The 19031-nt window shown below is 44.9% G+C and overlaps 1 protein-coding gene across 10 annotated transcripts in view; it reads left to right on the top strand.

Annotated features, from left to right (window-relative positions):
• The first annotated feature begins 11610 nt into the window (after nt 1-11610).
• ADNP (activity dependent neuroprotector homeobox) overlaps nt 11611-19031 on the top strand; it is a 30323-nt gene continuing 22902 nt past the window's right edge. For 3 of the 10 annotated variants that reach the window (XM_068700902.1, XM_068700904.1, XM_068700894.1), the window contains exon 1: nt 11611-12028. The gene's annotated coding sequence lies outside the window, so the exon portion shown is untranslated. The other 7 variants (XM_068700901.1, XM_068700895.1, XM_068700903.1 and 4 more) reach the window with 5 other exon arrangements.

The raw sequence follows: 19031 nt of genomic DNA, 5'->3' as shown, positions 1-19031 counted from the left end.
AAATATGCATCTCAGAAAATGGTGGGAGAGGAGAAACAACAAATACTTTAATGATTGTACTTATTTTGCTTGTATTTTGTTTGAATTCCCCTAATACACTAAATGCAGTTGTTAATATTAAAAAATGTTAAAAGTCTGTACATTAAATAATAAATTCACATTACAGATAGTTATTTTTAAAAAAATTATCCCACTCAACAACATAAAAACTTCAAAATCCAAACTTAATTTTCTAGTGGATTGTTTTAATTAAAGATACTCCTTTTGTTTTTTAGTGAAGTTATTCAGATTCTGCTATTTTTCCCCTTTTCTGAGTACTCACAACAGATGTTTTGAAATAATAAATGCTTTAAAATAATAAAAAGGTAGCTGTAGGTTTTGAATCTACCTGTAACTGAATTACAGTGACTTAACTGTACATTTTGTGACATTTGCCTGTACTTTCCCAGCAAATTATGTTCATCTCTCTATAATTTAATTTGGTGCAGGCTAATCTGATCTAATAATATATACAGAAATCTCTGGGCCTGAAGGACCATGGAACTATCATGTGAATAGGTTTCATCTATTTATGTTTCATTTGGAGCATCCATGGCTAAAATAAACATTTTAAGTTTGAAATAGGTATAAAATTTTTAATTACCATATAGTTTTTAGAAGTTGCTTTGCATTTTCATACAAGTGGAAACCGTTTCCTAGAATACATATTGAGCCTCAGCAAGATTTATTTTATTATATTTCTCAGACTTCTGTGTAACTAAAGTAATATTAGTTACTTGTGATCTAGCTGCTGGGAATTAGAATATATATGCCTTTTTTTTTTTTTTTTTTTTTTTTTTTTTTTTTTTTTTTTTTTTAACGAAAACTACCTGGTAAATTCCCTTCATTGCGAAGTCATCTACTTATGAGATGGCATTTGAAGTAAGTTGCTTTTAAATATAAATTAGGATCATTATATGCAGTGTTATTTTGTGTGCTTCAGTACATGCAAGTTTGAAGCATGACGGGGCTATATTCAGTTTCTAGATAAATAGATAATGTTCCTTATTATGCTTAATCACAACGGAATTTAGGTTATCATAAAGAAAAATGCTTTAAAGAAACTAAAGCAAGTGTTTCATGTCATCAGTACACAAGCAGAAAGATGCATTCTGCAGTACTTCCTGAGACAAGAAAAGGTCACGGGAGTGAAACTGATTTAATCGCCTGCACCAAGCTACTCATAGAAAATGCTATTAAAAGGACCTAATAAAACGTGGATCCAGTGCACAGAAGCAGAATTAATGCCACTGCTGGCTGCAGAGTAGCTCTGCAAACTTTCCTTGAGTTAGCAGGCAATGGATACGTATGCATATTTTACTGTATATATCATGAAAAATAACTTTTTTTTTCCCCTAGCCAAAGACTGTATTTTTCCTCAGAAAGGGGAGTGGGCTACAGGTAACTCACTAAATACTGAATGCGCTTTCAAAAGTTCCCTTACTGCAAGTTTTAAAAGCCTCAACTTCAGAAGTAGCTGCTGTTTGTGTGTTTGTCCCTCCACGCACTTGCAGAGGAGAGATTCGTAAATTAGTATTGTGCTGATGCTGAGTAAAACAAACACAGAATCTTTGCCCAGACTTGCTCTAACTAGCCTTTCCCTTCATCTTTTCTCCCATCTCAGACCAGTACTGCCTTTCCAAATAGTTTCTTCCCTGAGGTGACTAAAACCATCTGATTCTAAAGTATTCCCTGTGCTTGAGCGTGTCAGAGCCTCACCAGTACTTGAAGTGTTCTGTACATAGGAAAACTTTACAGAAACAAGCTCCAAGGCTGCACTTTAACTCTGACCTTTTCTCCTGTATGCACTGCTGTGAAAGTTCACGGAGAATAAATATTGTAAAACCGTAGCCAGTGGCCAGAGTTCTAATACAAAGCCGCCTTTAATAAAGCTTGTATCTTTTAAACAAGACGGGGTGAAATAGCATTCATTTAGTGCTACTTCTGATGGTTTTGAGTTTCTGTTAATATAAACCCTTTGAGTTACTTGAATTTGTTCTCAGCTTCTTTTAAACAACTTATAAACCACCTATATAAATTCTTAGTTAAAAAAGAAATAATATGTATTGTAGGGGAACAATGGCCTATAATGTAAGAAGGAAGTTGTACAAGAAGGGCTGTGCTGTCTCTTAGTGCTCAACAACGGCTGCAGAATGAAAGCAGGTAAGAAACAGCTGCTGTGATCTTTGCCCAACCACACCAGCAGTCAGCCGTACGGGGTCTTCTGAAGCCAGAGAGCGAGAGGGCCTGGACCTTTTAATGGCTTCTGGGGCCGTCTAAGGATTTAATTGCTTTTTGAATCAATTTATAGTCCTAGCTTCTACAGCACCCTGTGGCAGGGAGTTCAGCAATTTACACATGTATTTTGTGAAGTCCTCTCATTTCAAACCTATCACCTAATAAATTCATTGGATGTTCCCTATTGTTTCCCATTTCCCTTTTCCTGTGTATTATTTTATAGACCCTGCTTATCCCCTCATCGTATTCAGCCCTGTTTTTTTTTAAAGTTCCTCAGACAGAAGGCACCCTGCACCTTGCTATTCTCAAAATGTCAGTAGCACGTTACGGTTCTATCCTTAGGGACCAGGTGCCCAGAACTCCATACAATGCCTCAAATATTCATGTCCTAGGGATTTACACGGTCACATTTTAGGTTTCAGTTCCTTCCTTAATCCCGTTGCAATACTTGGCTTGCCTTGTTTGGGCCACCACAAAACACTGAATTGATATTTACAGGGAATTTTTCATTCTATGTCCTTGGTTTTACAGTTCCACATAAATCAGCTTTTCTTAATTACATCCATATTCATTTCCTATGAAAGCACAAATACTCTGCTAATGTACTTTACTTTCTCCATTATACTTCCTTAAGAATCTGTGTCTGCAAGCAACTCAATCATTTGGCAAGAACAGGAGCTTTAATTCCTTCCTGGCTTAAATCTGTGCAAATCATGGATGTTTGTTTGGACATGTTTAATGTAGAGGGGGGAGCAGGTGACACATTTTATACCGGTAATGCACCCTTTCCCCTGAACAGCAAGTACTTCCTTTGGCAGATGGGCAAAGCTATGGGAAGGAGACCTCTTGTTCTGTCATTGTAGACCAGAAATTCAAGGTGGTGTGTGAAAACTCTCACACACAAACCCATGAAGACAACCAAAACGTGCTAAACTTCAAGAGTACCGACCCAACAGATTTGAGCTTACAGAAGAACAGGTTGCGAAGCTATGCATGGAGTTTTACACAGCAGAGCATAAGGTTATTCCTGACACACGTGAGGTCCTTGCGCTCTGTGCGGTTTGTGAGTCCCCAGTCAGAGCTGTGACCTAAGGCCTGTGCTGACGTGAACCTTTTTATTGGACAAACCGAAGCCCCAGTTGTGAGATGAAACACTGCTGGGGGCTCCTGAAGTTGATAGCACCTTTTGTCAGAGGACTTATCACCCCATCAGCTATACCATGTGGCAGCAGTGTAATCTCTATGCCCTTACCACCTTCCAAAGCCCTGCCCCAGGGCTACGCAATACAGCCCCATACCCTGAGCCATGGAATTTATCACTCAGTCTTACGAAAATTTTCATATGCAATTCGACTGACTACACCATTATGATCCCACAGCTGGGACAACCACTTCACACGGCCAAGGCCTGGTTAGCATATCAACTGAATCAGAAATCAGCATCAAAACAGTATCCCTAGTTTAGCAGGTTTGGGGCTCAAGGGTGAAGAGTCGACTGATCTGAGGTTGGAAGGAGTTGGCTGCAGTTGTGGTTTGTTTCTAAAATACAAAGCTTTAATCTGAGGCTGCAGTAAAGATGTGCCTAGTTGCCAATATGGGCAGCACAATAAAACATATTTTCCAATGGACTGTGTAGAAGCCAACTGCAAGGCTGCACAACCTTCTGCATATCAACAGTAAAAAATAGCAATGACTAATCAATAATATTTATCTAAGGGTCTATCAAGATTCCCAGTATAAGCATGGATTGAAATCTTGGCACAACTGAATGAAATGACAGATTGCCTACTCAGTTCAACGCATTGGACTTGAGCAACAGCTTTTCAACAGTTAGCATTCCAGAGCGGTAGGCAAATTAGGATCAGTAAATACAGAGTGTATGCAGACAAGAGGGATTGCTTATCAAACTTTATCACTGTTTTATGACATATTACCTCCACGGTGTCATGCTGTAAAAGTCATGACCGAAGAAAGTAATCACAGAACATTTGTAAAGCATAAACATTTTTGGAGGATCATTTCCTCCCCTCTGAGGAAAAACTTCCCACGTTTTACCTACCTTCTTTCTTCAGGAATGACATTCATAACAACTTATATATTGTGATTGTTACTGTTCAGGGGAAGTGTATTGGGACCAGAGAGAAGTAAACTGAACTACAAATTTTAATCCAAAATTAGATCTGAAAACTCATCCCTAGAGAGAGGGATTTCTCAACAAAGCAGCAGTGGGCACACATAAAATGTAAGCTTTTTCCTGCAAGGTTAGCTGTGGTGATGGTTCAACGGGAATTGATACTGATGGTACATCACAAAGACACGCGTTTGGCTCACAAATTCTTATTGCATTTTGACTTTTTCAAACATGTCACACCCATAGCATCAGGTAAACCCATCGAAAACCACAATGGAAAACTAGTTGCTTTCTGGGAAGCTGAGGGTAGTTATCTAAGCTCCTAAGATGCTGTGCTCTCAGAAGATCTGAGCACTAAAGGATACTTCTACCTTTGCTCCAGAACAGGAAAGATCTCAACTGAGCTCCTATGGTCACAGCTCAAGAGGACTCAGGTCCCTTCCAGCCCACTACTGTGCAACCCCTGGGGGGATACCCGCAAAGAAAATAACCAGATTGACTTACTATGTGGTGAAGTTCATGTCGTGAGTCAAATGTGCTTGGAGAGCTCTCATTTCTAGTCCAGTCTGCCATTCTGCTCGCTCTTGCAAAGAAAGCATGCGGCAGGACTTTTGATGGGCTGATCCTGTCAAAATAATTACATTACTTGGTATTACAGCTTCAGTGCAGGGGAGGTAAAAGAGACAAGCTGCTTGAACATGCTAAATTATTGAAATTTTCAAGGTAGGTGATTTTGTAATTTATTTTTTTTAACTGACATTTTTATTAACTAAATCCACACTCAGAATTCATTGTTTTTGAAATTGTTGACAAAACCTGGAAGCTGTCAATCTTATATCCACAAAAAAACGTGGTTTGTCATGGCAGAACAGCATCGCCTCCAAAGGACGTTATGCTTCACTTTCCAAAGTGAAATTTAAATACTCCATATGACAAATCAATTTCTTACTGTTCTAAGGGATCAACCTTTCCTTCCAACATTTCCTAACCAGCTAAACAAATCTATCTTATGCAGCTATTATCACTGACCTGCTCAATTTAAGTATTTTTTTTCTTAAAAACAAGGGAAAAATAAGAACTCTTTGTGAAGGGATAGTTCTTCCCTACTTTCATCTTGATACAGACTGAATTTGGCTCCTGCCTAGTGACTTTTGCCAAACTCATTTTCATGGAAGAAGGTTAGAGAATGCTGACAGATGATGAAGTGTCTGAATGACAAAGGAGCTGGATGGCTTAATGGAGCCCTGTGAGACTAGGGATCTTAGTGCTGCTGAGGATTAACCTTAATTGTATTTATTATATAATTAATTATGTTAGGGACTTACAACCACTGATAGTTGGCTTAGTTATTCTGTATTCGAACAAACACAAACGAACAAACAGACGGCTGCTAAACTAGTGCAGTTGTAAACACGGGCACAAGCCCGACCTGAATCAATAGCACAACACACCTTCAATTATACCTGTTCAGTGTGGGAATGCTAATTGTGTCCCCTCTGGTGCTAAGTGTTTAGCCTCTTACAATGCCAGGAGTCTATGGATTTCTCTGGTTGTCATAGCCTGTTGTGAGAAACAATACCCACTTCCATAATACAAAAAGTATATTAAGAATATTAGCATGAAGTTTTGTCTTGCATTGTGCACACAGCAGAAAAATGGGCTCACGGCTTTGTTTCTCCTTCTTCCCCACTGCTTGAATTTTACCTCTCAAATCAATCTTCTCATACAAGCTTTGTATTGTTCTCATCTCTCTTTTCGAATTTGCTAACTGCTGACAACTGCCATACTGTGAAAATCATCCGGAAAACTCTTGGTGAACTAAATGAGGGTGTTATAAATGAAGTCTCAACTCAATCTGAATTTAGTAATATTTATAAAAGGCAAGTAAACAGTGATGGGTGCGCGGGGAGTCTATGCTCTACCAACATGCACACACAAACATCAAACCTTCTAAATATACAGAACATTGCTTTACATACTAAACCCGAGTACACCTATACATACGTACAATCAGAAAAGGCAACAAGCAATCCTTTAAGTTCCATGACTTAACAGTCTCCATTTTCCATTCCTTTTCTTGATTACAAACAAGTCGCTGCCATTTTCCACTCCTTTTGAACAATAAGTCCTGCTTTAAGTTGTCAAGCAACTCTGCCTTCGGGCCTTGTGTATCCCATTCTTCCCGGATCGAAGAAAAGCATAGCCATCTCCTTGTGAAGGCCAAGAGGCCTGGGTCAAAAGGCACGTCCAGGTCAGCCGGGGGCGAAACAGCAAAGGCCTGAGATGGCTGTAGCAGCAGAGGGGCCGATGGCATAGCAGTCGGATCAGTAAAGGAGCCCGCAGCTCCCTCACTGTCTGGCAAACCACACGTTTCTGACTGTGGTCCCACAGGGCTCTTTAAGGCCTCAGGGACTGCTCCCCAGGTGCCGAGCAATCCCACTGCAACCTTGTCATTTTTAGTTGCAGAGTCCCACACCTTGACCTCAATTTGGTCCCATGTTTCAGGATCATAAACTGTCTGATTGTTAATAAGGAGAATGAGCTGTAAGGTTACCAGGACAGTCTTTGTTCTCCCAGCTCCAGTGCACCCATTTCCAGCGACTTTCTGTACGAGCTTTTCTGAGCAGTTTGCTGAGTCTGGCCGAACCTATCTTCATGAGGTGATCAGTGTGCCTGTTCCCGTGCTGGTCCCCATTCCTTTTCATTCCTTCTTTCTACTCCTTTATTGATGACATAACTTTGTTATATATGGAGTGGTAATTCGTGTCGAGAAAATGGTTGATATTAATAAAGAAGGGGGAGATTTGGGAGTGTGGCCATGGGGGTTTTACTTGCCTTTTATACCTTTTATAAATATTCCTTTTATAAATATTACTAAATTCAGATTGAGTTAAGACTTCATTTATAACAAATTGGTGACCCCAACATGATCTTCTTGGACTTTGGATCTGTGAATAGTAAAGGGAGGCGCCCCACATAGTGGCCCTTGCCGATAGCACTGCCAGAGTCCAACAAGATTTTGAACATAAGAGGCAAGTAAAGAACCAAGAGCTCTCCCTTTGTGACCTGTAATTCTGCGTGCAAAGACCCAAACGAAGACAACATTCAGTTGGGTGGATCCGGTTGTGTGACTGTGTGTAGGGGTGTGACTGAGACGGAACTTTGTTCCAAAGCGAGTGCAGAGGTCTTCTAACCACGGTTCCGATCTCCTGTGAGGGACTTGGCCGGTGAAGGACCGAAGTGATTGCTCTAGGAATTCGTGAGTGGGTTAACCACTTGCAAGACAACTCCAGACACAGGCACAGCCAGGGATTCAGAACCTGTTTGAGGGTTCCAGGGATTCAGAACCTCTTGGAGGGTTCCAGAGATTCTGAACTTATGTGAAAGTTCCAGGATGGGTCAGGTGAAAAGACACCCATAACAGGAACTTGGAAGATTGAGTCTACTCCTGGAGATTTGAAAGTTAGGCTTAAAAGAACTTAAAGTACATTGGGGCATAGCTACCCTTTGGATGCTAATTGTAGTGATCGAAATAATAGGTGGGAAATATACCTAGAGGATTGCTTATCTACTTTGATCACTTGAATTTGATGTGTGTGATGCTGCTAGTGACGATTATTGTACACCCTGTGGAACAATGAATTGGGTGAAATATAATTCCAACCATGCTAAAAACTTGTTTATAAATCTTGCAGAGAATATTGCGAAGGCATTTTCTTGTGGTTCAATTGGCCTTGGCCAAATTTGAAGCCAAGACATGAATTAATGATACTCAAAAGAAGAGGAGGGATTGTTACATATGGAGTGGTAATTCGTGTCGAGAAAATGGTTAATATTAATAAAGAAGGGGGAGATTTGGGAGTGTGGCCATGGGGGTTTTACTTGCCTTTTATACCTTTCATAAATATTCATTTTATAAATATTACTAAATTCAGATTGAGTTGAGACTTCATTTAGAACAACTTCATCGTGTTGCCTTTTTTTTCGAGGACAGGTTCCTGTCTTATACCCTTCTCCCCACAGCAGTCCTTTTCAAAAACAACTTTTCATTGGTCAAACAACTTTGCATCTAACAGCAACAGCAAACACCCAGAAACTTCCATGCCTTAACGGCTGGAGAACAAGCAACGGGAGACTGCATGGAGTCACCCTTCTTTGTTCCCTCTAAACTCTTTTATATTCCTGATGGCTTCATCGTTAAGAGCCTGATGTTACCATCAACCACAGGGCTTGCCGACCCCCATGGCCACACTCCCACATCTCCCCCTTCTTTATTAATATCAACCATCTTCTCAACATGAATTATTATTCATATATCACAAGAGGAAGATCTTGTCCGTCATTTGAGGATTGCTTTCAACATCTACTGTCTCTACTGTGTATCCTCACCCCCAAATCATTTGAGCCCTGTCACTGCAGACTTTATGCCAAACCAGGCAATGGCTCCCATTTGTTCAAACTGCTGCTGCTTCGTTATCTTTCCCTCCTGTCGTTCTCTCTTAAAAATCTTTGCCTGAATCACCCACCTTGTGCACGGGGTGGATATTTCTGCCTTCTGGTGCTCTTCTTTCCACCCATACCTAATTTAATTTCCTCACACCAAATTCCAGTTTCCAAAGTCTTTCTAACTTGTTTTCCGTGTTCTTTTTGTCCCTAATTAGACTGGGAACCATCATCACAACATGGCTGGAATGTCATTTCCAGCTGGAAATTCCTTGATATTGTCGGATATTGAGGAAGTGGTTAGAAAACTTTCTATCTTTGGCTGTTCTGGCTGCCAGCCTAGCCTGGAGGCTGTGTCTGATGAATATCAATAAACTACCGCAAGATACAAAATTAATACTTTCATTTGCAAACAGAATTCTGGACATGAAATGATGTCTGAAAGCCTGTTCCTTTCTCCTGCCTGAAATCAAAATATTTCTGCTTGCGCTATTGTACCACTTACGCATACTCTTCTGTTGTGCTCATCCCCTTAAGCATCTACCACATCTAATTTCTATTTCCTAGGGCACTGTTGTGTTCCACAGAACCCAGTTCCTCTAATCTTCAGGCACCTCAATGTTTTCTCAAATTCAGCTTTTAGATTTGAAGGTCTGTGGGTCAGGGATTCGTTTTTCTGCTATTTTTGTCTTACTAGACATTTCTTCTCTTGCGGGTGGATTTTCTTAGAAATTTATTTTCTACATGTAATAAATCCATTCTAGGATCCTAAATTACGGTGGTGACACATACAGTCAGTTAAATCTATCCTCTCCAGCCTTGCCCGTCTTCTCGGCACAACCAAATGCCCCAGAAGGTCTTGCAGCCTCAAATCCAAACCATGGCTTGGTAACTTCCATTTAACTCTTCTGCTGCCATTGGTCATTTTCTCATTTGAGCGTTCTTCCATACAGCCAAAAGCATCAGATGGCCTTAAACCTCACAACAGGCAAGACATCTGCAGTAGTTACCGCTCTTCACTCCAGAACTTCAAGAACTGTTTATCGTCATGTTTTTTTTTTCCTTCTTTCATAAAGAAGAAAAGTTTGTGTAACGGTGTTGTATTAAATGTGCTGCAAACATTTCTCCTCTTCTAGAATTTTAATTTGGAGAAGAAAACATAAACCTGAGCAGTAAGAGACATTAGGTAAAAGTGATCTCTAAACTTTTTTTTTTTTTTTCCCAAAACAGGAACTTCAAGTTCTAGAAACATTTTTTTTATTATTGTGATAAATCACAAGTTTTGTTTTTGCAGCTGTTTCATGTACTTCCATTCTGTTCTAAAAGACTCTTTCCTCGACTTTCTGATTCTTATGATCACTAACGTGAGGACAGTGTGAAATACATGGTGAAATAAAGGTGTGATTTGCAAACGGCGTACTTTTAAATGCAGTTGAACTATGAAGTGTTGAAAAAAGGTAACAAACGCAGTAAAGCATCACTAAATTCTTCATGGAAGATATTTACGTGAGTTGTGGTGTAAACATTTGCGGAATGTGAGTCATAAAAACATAGGAATTTGATGTTTTATGAAGTCCAAGTAAGTTATGGCAACTTTTCTATGCTTTTAAACTTCAGAAAACAGCCAGACTTTTCTTTGTAGCACCGTGAGGTTCAACCATTGTGTGTGTCACTGGGGCAGCAAGGCTCAGTGCCAAGTACGGCAGGGATTGAGCTTCACTTCACCTTTCAAGTCTGTGTGTTTTAGAAGCAGCAGCCACCGCGGCTCCACTTCACGTCCAGCACCTTTGTACCGAGCTCTCAATTACCCCCAAGCTCTCTCTCACACCGGGCCTCGCTCCTCACAGCGCTCCCACGGGCAGCCGGGCCCTGCCGCGCCTCAGCCGCCTGCCCCCTCAGCCTGGTGCTCACCAGACACCACGGAGCTGACAGAGATAACAGAAATAACGGCGCGGCTGCAGGAGCCCAGCCCGAGCCGGGCAGGCCGCAGGGCCGGGCGGTGCCCGCCTGTTCCCGCCCCTCACCTCAGCGCCGCTCCCGCCAGCTGCGCGCGAGGCTTCTCCCTCAGGGGCCGCCGGGCGCCGCCTTCGCCCGGCTCGACGCCTCCGTGCCCCGTGCCGGGCCTCACCCTGCGCCCCCGGCCCCTGGGGGCCCCTGGGGGCCCCTGGGGGCTCCTGGGGGCCCCGGGGTGTCCCGGTACCCGGCGCCCCCGCCCCGGGCCGTGCCGCGGCGCTGTCCATGGTGTGAGGGAGCGGCGGGGCCGGGCGGGGCCGCGCTGAGGCGGGAGGGGGCGGGGCCGAGCGGGGCGGGGCGGGGCCGCTCGGCGGGCGGCACGAGGCCGCGCGGTCACGTGCGCGGGCGGCGCGGTCACGTGGGCGCGCCCCCGGCGGCGGCGGCGGGAGGCCCCCTCGGGCCGGGATGTAGTCCCGGCCGGGGGCGGCGGAGGGATACCCGCGCGGCGGCGGGCCCAGCCGCAGGGCGCGGCGCCTCCTAGCGGGGCCGGGGTAGATCCCGCCGCCGTCTCCTCAGCCGCCGGGGGGGGGGCTCGGGGCCTCTCGCGAGAGCCCCCCCTCGCCTCAGCCTCACCCCTCCCGGTCCTCGCAGCTCCCCCCCGTTACCGGGAGCCTCCCGGCGGGGGCAGTGCCGGCGGGAACCCAGCTCCGCTCCGCTCACCCCCCCCCGGGGCGCGGCCCCCTCCCTCCCCTCCCGCCGGACAATGAGTCCCGTATGCTAATGAGCGCCTGGCGTCACTTCCGCTCTTTCTCGGCCGCCATCTTGGCCAGGGCAGGTTCTGGGCAGGAGGGACCCGGCTGTATTGTCCGCAGGGCGCCCGGGGAGACGCAGCCCCCCCCGCACCCCCCCCCCGCGCCTCCCGCACCCCCCGCGCCCCGGGGACCGAGCCCTGTGAAGCCGCCGCCCCCCCCTCCCCCCCGGGGCTCGCTCCCCACAGCCGCCCCCCGCCCTCCTCCTCCTCCTCTTCCTCCTCCTCCTCCTCCTCCATCCCCCCCTCACGCAGCCCCCCCCCGCCCCCTTTGTCTCCCCCGCGCCGCCGCCGGCTGCGCTGCGCCCGCCCCGCACACACACACACACACACACACACACACCGCTCACACCCCCGAGGCTGAGGTGCCGGGGGAGCGCCCGCCCTCGCAGCCGAGGACAGAGAGCCCCGGGCAGGTAGGTGTGTGCGCGGCTCCGCGGCACGGCCCGGCTGCGGCCGGCCCCCGCCCGCCTCAGGACACGGCCTGGACCCCCCCCAACCCCCTCCCCAGGCGGGACCCGGCCCCGGGGTGGTCGGCTGGGGGGCTGCGGGGGGGGCGGGCGGGCCCCTTCCCTTCCCTTCCCTTCCCTTCCCTTCCCTTCCCTTCCCTTCCCTTCCCTTCCCTTCCCCTGGCCGCACACCCGTTGAAGCGCTGAGGCGGCCCCAGCGGGCGGCGGGGACCGCTACGCCGCCGCCTTCCCTCCCTCCTCCTCCTCCCCTTCCCTCCCTCTCCTTCCCTTCCCTTCCCTTCCCTCCGGCCGCTGAGGGGTCCCGTCCCATCCCGTCCCGTCCCCAGCATCCCGCCACTGCCCCAGGGCCCCGCTGGCGGAGTTGGGGCCGGAGCCAGGCGGGCAGCGGCCCCCAGCCGGCCGGGAGGAGCCGGGGATGCAGCCCAGCAGCGGCGGCGCCGCCTGGCTCGGCCCTGCCCGGCCCCGGCCGCCGACCCCCGGCTCCCAGACAAAGGCAGGGGGGAACCAGGCAGGGCCCGAGCGCCCCGCTCCGCACCCCGGGGCCGCTCCCCCCTTCCCCGCGCTCGGCGATCGCAGCCCGGGGGCGGGGGAGGGAGGGAGGGGAAGGTTTCCCAAACAAGTACCGCGGTGTGGGTGATGCTGAGCCTCAGCCTGCCCCCTTTTCTGTTGTGTTTTTTTTTAATCATTCTTTTTCTTCCCATCCAGCTCCCCCCACTCCGTTCAATCCGGGACCGTGGGCTCCCGGTTTGATGACCGTGGCCGGGGAGAGAAATGGGGGGGGAAAAACGTATAAAATAAATAAATAAATAAAAAATACCAGCCCCCACCCAAAATGCAGCGCAGCCCCGCCGGAGATGAGGGCGGGCGGCGGCAGGGGGCGCGTTCCCCGCGCCGGGCACGGCTGCGGCGGGGAAGGGCCGCGCAGCGCCGCCTGCGGCCCCCCCGCTCCCCGCCGAGCCAGCGGGGCAGGCCCCGGCCGCCTCCTGGCACCGGAGCCGAGGGGCCCCGGCCGGCCTCGAATCCCCCCAGAGCCCCTGAGAGCCCCTGCACACCTGGCCGGGGGGCTGGGGGTGGTTGGGGAGTCGCCCGGGGGGCTGAGAGGCGCCTGGAGGGGCTGCGTGGCTCGGCTGGGAGCTGGAGGGCGTTGGGTGTCGTGGTGGGACGCGGTTGTGGCTCCTGGTGCCATTTGCCTCGGGATCTCGCTTGGCTCTTCTCACGCCTTCCAAGCGCGCGGCTGCAGGGGGAGAAACTTTGGGTGTGGGGCGGCACGGAAGGGTTGGCTGCTTTGTTAGGGGCGGTGGGCGAGGCGGGATGAGGGGAGACCTCGACGGCCTGAGACTTTGTTAGACATGTTGGAACCATTCGGTAGATGGGGAAGAGGTTTTGATTCCCGTTAGAAGAACTGCAGGTTTATCTTCTCCAGGTTGTTTTCACTAGCTATGTTTTTGTTCGTTTTTACTACTATTTGCCATTTGGACATGAACCATGTGCCTGAGATAATGGAGACACCATTCCTACCTGCCAACGTAGCGTGGTCTCAGGTTGGCGTGGCTGCTGCGCAGCACGGTGTGCATCTCCTGCAGGCCACCAGCATTGTTCCCTGCTGCGGGATCTCTGCTACTTAGGAAAACTTTCCCTTGGGGTGGCTGATAACCAACAATTACAGGGCTTACAGCACCTTGCCATAGTTGCCATCCGTCCAGGTGAGAAGGATGGATCATCCTGATTTAAAAAAAAAAAAAAAAAAAGCTTCTTATTTTTGCATTTAGTAACAATTCCTGTGTTTGGTTCGGTTCTGCTTTAGACATAATTTTTACAGATGTTGGGTGGTAATTTGGTATGAGCAGATCAACATCTAACACAGTATGTGTTGAAACCTTAAAACATTGAGAAGAGATAACAGAAGAGAAATGGACTGTTGTTAACAAAAATTGTACTTGAGGCTGATGGGTCATAAGGTGACTGTTACCTTTGCCGAAGATGCTTACAGTAAATAGTTACGTAAACTTCAGCCACAAACCAAAAACTTATTCTCTTCCAAAAGTAATAAAAAGGTGAACTTTTTTTGCTTTTAAAATAGCAAACCACCCTTTACTAAAATTAATAGTATTTCTTATCGTCACTTTTTTTTTTAAGGACTTTCTAGTATCTATTAGAAATGAAATGCTTCCAGTGTTCGAAGACAGCTCTCTAAGATCATTGCTAATTGATACGTCTGGAATGCTCCCTTATTAGGGAAAAAAACCCTCAGGTTATTTTTAACTTGAAGTGAATGGTTCATGATACAGATTCTATAAACCTGTATCTCATTTAGGTTACTACTGCTTGTGCTTGAAAGAGTATTAAGTGGATCTGCTAGAGCTGGAAAGTCATTGTGGGCTTGTGAGATCACTTGTGTTAGGCTTTTAGGGGAGAGGTGGTTGGATATATGAGGGATGTTGAAGGTGAAAGGTTGGCTGTGTCTGCCTGTAGGTAAGAGGCGAGTGGTGAGTGTTGTCTGCTCTCAGAGTGCCCAGGAATGAAAGCTCTTCACAGCAGAGGAACTTCTTGGCAGTTTTGGAAAGCGCGTGCCCATCAGCGTTAAGCATTAGCTTCACAAACAAACCATCTAGGAAGACTGTGCGTGCTCTCTAGGATGAGATGAATAACTGATTTTTTTCTCTGTATACGTAGGATAGAAGTTACCAGTTGTCAGAAGATGCCCATTAGCATTTTCAGAATTGGTATGTGTCACTCACAGCGGTGTATTACAACAGCATTTTAATTGAGCACGGAAATAATTCGACAGTAGTGTGAAGTATCATTTGTTAGGTACTTCCCAAACTGAGCTCTGCAGTTACCACATTCACTAGTAAAATAGAAGGGGATGCCAGAGAGGTTCCTAGATGAATGCCAGCACAAATTTTCTGTGAAAGGTAAGTTGTGCTTCTGTCACACTGCGGAGTGAATAATAGATGATTATTCCCAACCCAGCTTTACTACTCCATAATAATAGTAAATACTGAAAGTAAATATTAAAATTTAAAGTAGCACTCTTGCAATGCATAACTCAATCAGAAGCACACTGGTAATCAGAAGTCATATAGCCCAAATGTGTATTCTACACCTTTATATTAAGATCTGATGTATGCTTTAAAAAAAGGGCAGAAATTGTTTTATGGGAGAAAAGGCAGTGCTCATGGGTTAGTGTATTTAATTTTGAGTAGCTGCAAATAAGACTCAGCAGCAAGATAAGAAATGTATTGATCTTTTTATTCCAGAATTGGGAGGTTATCTTTGCTCCAGCATTTGAAGCAAGTTTGAGAAACAAAATTTGTGCATTGGAGATGGACAAAACAGCATCAGATATGGTGAGACAGTCTAGAGTCACTAGGACATAGGTGTCAGAAGAGATGCACTGAGTTTGACTTGAATTGATCAGTTAGTTCGTGTGGTCCACTGGTGTGATTTGGTCTGCTTTGGATGGGCAAAGATGCGCTTCATTTATTAGTTCATTTGTTAGTTCAGCTGAGTTTGTGTTTTAATAATGCTACATTTTCTGTTCTTTTTCTTTTTGATACATTTAACATACTTATTTAAAAGAACAACAACTGACTATGTTGGCCTGCATCTAAACAAATCATTATTATTTGTGATTGTTCAGATCTGCTCGATGCTTAAAATTATTTTGATGTTGGGTACGATTTTTATTAATACAATTTTAAAAGTGTAATAGTTAATGGGGTAGTAGTCCTGCTCCTGTAAATAAGTATGTTGGTGGAAGTTCACGTTTCCTAGTAATAGTATGAGCTATGGAGATGAGAATAAATGATACTGGTGTAAGGATAGTGTAATACAAATACCTGTATAGACATTGGAAGGTAAATAATTCCTAATTACATTAATTTAGTTAAAATATATGTATATATCCAATACCTTCTTTGTATGTGGAAGGTTTGTTTTGACTGACCTGACATATTTTGGGAAAATGCTCTTGCTTTCATAGTCAGGTTGGCCAAATTGGCTCATTCATTTTGAGCTTTCAAGAACTACTTAGATCTGGTGTAAGGACCAGACTCAGTTCTAGACTTGAAGAAAGATTTTCAGAGAGGGTGTAACTCTGGCTTACCTGTCTGAGGGCTTATATGCCTCAAGGAAAGACGGTTCTTCAGAACTTCACTGCAGCTGATGGTGAAAGGCAGACATGAGGCTCAAATTCAGCATCCCCTTCTTCACAGTATACGGCAGTTGATGAGGTGATGGTTTTGAATAAGAGCGGAATAAATACTGTTCTTTCCTCCAGTGAGTCACTTTTCACTTACCACCCTTTATATATCCTTAGGTGGTTATTTTTTTAAAAGTGGCATGCATAAAAGATTGTTTGGGTCCCTGCTGCCTGTTGGGTCCCAATTACCTGTGTAATTGTCTCTGAACACGTCACACCTGCAAGTTCTTGCCTATCCAGATCATGTGACAGAATGGTTCCTTTAGAAGCTACTTAAGAAACAGATTTTTGGAACGATTCACAAGAAATAGAAGTTTAACTATGAACACCTTGTCCACTGAGATACATTCCTCCAGTCATTTCCATGTAGGAAAGGGCACGGGCATGCTCGCAAGCCTGGCTTCTCTGACTGCTCTTTCTTCCCTATCTCCATCTTCTTTGCTCCCTTTCAGATCTCAGCCTCCAGGCGTTCTTTCCTTTACCCCTTTTACCTCTTCTGTATATTGATTTCTGATGTGACTCTGTGTATTGATTCCCGACGTGACTCTGGACCTGGTAGTTCTTTGCTTGTGCTGCATCTGGGCCAAAGCGGTTCTTAGTGATGCAGATTCATAGCAGCAACAGTAAGGGGGCAAAATATCTCTTGAAATCTAAGTAGACAAAATACTGGTCTTAAAATGCTTATTATTTTTTCCTCCTAAGAAGTCAAACTCAAGTTTGTGATCTCTTGTTTTGTTTTGTTTCCCCATTCCTCCTGCTGCTGCTATGAAGCCTTTTGAGTATCGAAGGTTCCTGAGTCAGACTGAAGACAGCAGTAGCTGAGGTGGATTAATGCTGGAATGTAGTCAGGGATTGGACCGTTGGGAGCTGTGCTTAGACAGAAAGGGAAAGAGGTAAGAAATGTGGAGTGGCAAGACCGTTTTTTTTTAAGCTCTTATTTACAGTCTTTACCCAATCATTTTTTTGGTAAATGCTTTACCCAGCATTTGTGCATAGCATGTGTGAAGTGGTAAGGCAAAGGAAAAACAATTAGCATCAGCCTACTTCACAGACTATTTTTACATTTTAAATACTTAGATGCTAGCCAGTTGGCGAGGTCCGTCAGTATCTGATACATCCCCTATCTGAGAAAACATGTATTGGCAGGATTTTAGATGAGCTTGTAAAAGTGTTTGTATGCTGTCTTTTGTTTTGTTGGTTTGTTTTGCCACTTATACCAGCATGCAAGCAATGCATTTTACTAGTTAGGACACACTAAGGGGTGCAGTTTCACTCGTGGTATAAATATATCTATGTCTACGCTGCCTCTACCAGGAGTGGTACAAGCCCCGCTTCCTGCCACCTCGCTCGTACCAGTCCTAGCACTTCTGCTTGGGAGTGTGGAGGAACTGCTCTGGCTGCAAAAGACTGCTTTTCAGTTGAATCAGTTCTCTGCTCTGGCTGCTGCACAAGTCCTGTTGCTGACACAGTGGTGGTGTCAAGAAAACATGATAGTGAGAAGATAAGACTACCAGTGGTGGTGTAAGGAAAACAGCATAGAAGATAAGACTGCCATTTGCATTTGCAGTCTAATTTCTGTTTGCAGTTTCACAATCGGTGTAATCTGATCATAAATTATATCTATATTGATTACATGCTTCATTCCTGCACAGTTTAGAGATTTCTATTCAAATGTGTTTTTTTGAGTTTTGGATTGAAAGATTATGCTTGGTTTTATTTAATTTGTAACTGCAAATTCCCCAAATCATTTTCGTTCAGGGATTGTTCATGTTTAGTTACAATCCAGATGAGGATCACGTTTGGAAATTGTAAAGCATATTCATGCAGCCTTGGTTTTTCCTGATCACCGAAGTGTGGATATCACAGTGTAAGCAAATAATATCCTTTGTGCTTCAGTGACCTCTAGTCTTGCTTTCAAATTTCTGTAAGATGGGCAGGCTTTAGTACAGTTCAAATAGGAATATTTACGAAATAACCCTAAAGAAGCAAGACTGTTGTATTGAGCATGTACATTACACATTGATTTCACTGCACATATGTGGAATAAACATAAATGGTTATCTTTGGAGATCATGAGCAATCACAAAAGATACTCAAGATAGCAGTAGGGGGAAGCTTACTTCTTGGTGCTAGTGCCTCTGATTTAATATTTTCTATGCACTGAAGTATAATGGATACAATTTAAAACTGATTTTCAGAATGCAGTAGAAACTGACAGAATTGTTGGTGTTTTTATGTGTTCAAAAGATTTTTAGAAAATATTTAAATTTAGCTAACAACGTGCTTTTTAATTTTTAACGTCAGCCTATGTCATCAAAATAAGAAAACCCAACAAATTCCTGGCAGAGTGCAAGGTAGCAGATTACTGATGAAGAAATAAGGAGTTACTGTTCCTAGAGCAGTGGGAATTTGGCCATCTCGTATTTTACACTGGGGCACAGAAATCACACAGTGTACAAAATTTATACTACTAAGCAAAGGTTGATAAGGAAATAGTTAATTTCCTTTTAGCTATGCAGTTAGTGTACACACCCACCAGATGGAGCTTCTGGCACCAGTGGAAAATTCCAGAAATCAAGCAAGAATGAGAAGTGTGTGAATGACTTAGAAGATCCCTGTCTGCTGGGCTGCAGAAGATATTTTTTTAACCTTTAAAAAAAATGAATGGAAAGAAAGAAAGATCAGCCTTCCCGAGCCTTCTCACTAGAACTGTCTTCCATAGAAGTTCTTCCTCTGTGGTGGGAA

Source organism: Anas acuta, chromosome 16 (assembly GCF_963932015.1).
Source record: "Anas acuta chromosome 16, bAnaAcu1.1, whole genome shotgun sequence".
Classification (NCBI taxonomy): domain Eukaryota; kingdom Metazoa; phylum Chordata; class Aves; order Anseriformes; family Anatidae; genus Anas; species Anas acuta.
Note: the sequence above shows the minus strand (reverse complement) of the source record. Positions and strands in the feature narration are given on the sequence as shown.